Source organism: Pongo abelii, chromosome 15 (genome assembly GCF_028885655.2).
Source record: "Pongo abelii isolate AG06213 chromosome 15, NHGRI_mPonAbe1-v2.0_pri, whole genome shotgun sequence".
Classification (NCBI taxonomy): Eukaryota; Metazoa; Chordata; class Mammalia; order Primates; family Hominidae; genus Pongo; species Pongo abelii.
Genome location: NC_072000.2, coordinates 23,938,865 through 23,941,900, shown reverse-complemented (window position 1 = coordinate 23,941,900; position 3,036 = coordinate 23,938,865). Strand labels below are relative to the sequence as shown.

Below are 3,036 nucleotides of genomic sequence, written 5' to 3'. Positions count from 1 at the left end.
AAATTAAAAACTAAAAATAAAATAATGTGGGCTGGGCACAGTGGCTCACATCTGTAATCCCAGCACTTTGGGAGGCTGAGTGGGGAGGACCGCTTGAGTGCAGGAGTTTGATCAGTGTGGGCAACATGGCGAAACCATGTCTCTACAAAAAAATACAAAAAATAGCCTGGAGTGGTGGCACATGCCTATAGTCCCAGCTACTTGGGAAGATGAGGTGAGAGGATCACTTGAGCTGGGGAGGTAGAGGTTGCAGTGAGCTGAGATCTCACTACTGTACTCCAGCCTGGATGACAGAGTGAAACCCTGTCTCAAAAATAAATAAAGAAAGAAAGAATATAAATATTTTGTATCAATTTTCAGCTTTTACAGTCAATGAACTTAAGTCTTAATTTTGGTTACAGAATTAAATATTAATATTAACAATCAAGACAATGTAAAAGTAAAGTACAGTTGACTGAAGCTGAGACACAGACGAAAAGAGAGTGAAGGAAAAGAAGGATGCTAATATTCTTATTCTACAAAATAGGAACTCAAAATACCCAGTGCCTATCTGAAAAAGATACTAAAACGATTAGCATAGTATCAAGTTAGAAAGGTGAACAAGAGAACTGAAATATAGCTATACTAGGAAGAGAAGCGGGGAGGGAGGTGGAGTTGAGCTAAACCTTAATATGTTGTAAAGTCAATAGACCTTTGATGCATTAGTGAGTAGAGGACACCTTTCCTAGAGATACTGAGGCAAGAGGTAGCAGTAGTGCCTCTTAGGACTTGGGCAGGAGTCAAAGAGTGGTGGGGGAAACAAATTCCACTAGAGGGAATTTGTTTGAGGGAAAACAGCCTGCAAATTATTTATTTATTTATTTATTTGAGATGGAGTCTTGCTCTGTCACCCAACCTGGAGTGCAGTGGCACAATCTCGGCTCACTGCAACCTCTGCCTCCCGAGTTCAAGGAATTCTCCTGCCTCAGCTCCCGAGTAGCTGGGATTACAGGCGTCCACCACCACGCCCAGGTAATTTTTGTATTTTTAGTAGAGATGGGGTGTCACCACGTTGGCCAGGCTGGTCTTGAACTCCTGACCTCGTGATCCACCCGCCTCAGCCTCCCAAAGTGCTGGATTATGGGCATGAGCTACCGTGCCCAACCCAAATTACTTACGGTTGGAAATCACCTTAATGTTCAAAAGAGGGAATACTTAAATAAATCACATTACATTAATAGAATAAAATATATCTAGTGAAACTTTTTAATGACTACTCAACAATATGGAAAATTCTATTATATAATAGAATTTTCAGAAGATATAATTCCTCTTTCCCTAACCTTCCCTTTCTAAACAATTTAGTCCTAAAGCCACCAGGTGGGGCAGAACAAGGTCGTAGACATTGATGAGGAGGGGCCATCTGGCATGGGAATAAGAAGTCAGAACCCAAGAGAGATGAAGAGGTGTCCCTGGTGGGGGATGTCTGAGGGGGCTGAGAGGGGAACCCAGCCTGCAGAGTCACAGCCTGAGCAAGTGAAGGAGACGTCCACTCAGAGGGGTTGCCTAGTGTGAGATATCCAGGCCCAAGTGGCAGACACCCATGTAGAGGGGCAGCCCTGGCACAGTGTCAGAGCCCGAGTGGGTAAAGGGCATCCATATGGGAGGAGGAACGGCGGCAGCAAGGTGAGATTGGTTACATACATGAAGATGGATGCAATAAGAAACTATATTAAAGAATATGGGAGAAGAAATTTATAAATCAAAAAGTTATAAATAAGAAAATTAAGATATAAATATGGGAAGAGAAAACCTAATATGAGCTTGTGGGGTTGGATTTGAATTGAGGTATTGGTATAAATGTATGGTTTTCAATATAGTTACATGAAGAAAATATATGTGAGTACTTACATGTTACATAAAGAAAATACATGTGCTGCACTTAGGCCCTTGAATAGAGTTCTCCTGCAGGTGCTGCAGATTTCGGTGTATCCTGGGGTGCGAGGCTCCAGCTCTGCCTGTGGCTGCTGTCCTCTCAGAGCTAACAGATATCTACTTACAGATAGTATTGTGAAATTAAAAGAATTTCAGCACAAGAAGGTGGCTGTTGCATGTACTCTTTCCTAAAGAAACCTATTTTAGGAATTTGGAAGAGAAACTGACAAGCTCATCTTGAAGGGGAAGTTGATAACCTTACTTTATTTTTGTGGGTCCCAGGACCATGCAGAGCCGGCTAAAAATGTCATTTACTGGTACCATGCAGGGAACAGAAATATCACTTTGGGGGAGTATAGGATTGGACCACTTTTCATAAGTCTGTTATGGGTTGGATCTTGAGGGGCTCATGAAAGACCAGCATTTATGAGATTCCTTCTCAGACTCCACATCATTCAATATTTTGATGGATATGTTATTTATCAAAGGCAAATATAACAGTGCTTTGGAAGTATTGATAGAGATGAAAAATCAAGGTGTGAAATTCACCAAAGATCCTATGTTCTTACTTTTGCAGTTTGCAACAAACTGAATAGCCCTGAGTCTTTCAAAATCTGTTCTACATTAAGAGAAGAAGCCCTACTCAAAGGAGAGGTTCTCTCCAGGACAGCATCCCATTTCTTTGTGGCGTTAGCTCTGAATCAGAACCAAGTGGCAAAAGCTATGCCCATTTTTTTCTCAAACCATGAATCCAGAAAGCATAGCCTGCGCTAATTTAACTGTTATAATCCATATCCAGTCACATATGTTGGAAACCCTGATAGAGATACTAAAAAAATGCTGCAGAAGGAAATTTATTAAAATTAGTAAAAAAAAACATGCATTCTCAGAGGAAGTGCTGGCAAAAGTGAAGGAAAAGTGAAGGATATGCCTGCCCTTGTGGCCAGATTTAATGAGATCTATGGAAAACTGCACATCAGTGGCCAGGTCACCACTTGTACTTCGGGTACTCTGCTCTGCCACACCCCCAGGGACAGGAAATCCCATATGTTGCTATTAAACAAAAGGATGATGAGCCGTCGGACCTTCCAGCCACTCAACCAGTCCTTTTTGACTGAGTAA

At 41.7% G+C, this 3,036-nt stretch overlaps 1 pseudogene; it reads left to right on the top strand.

Moving 5' to 3' along the window:
* The first annotated feature begins 2,322 nt into the window (after window positions 1-2,322).
* Window positions 2,323-3,036, top strand: LOC134759950 (pentatricopeptide repeat-containing protein 2, mitochondrial-like; annotated as a pseudogene).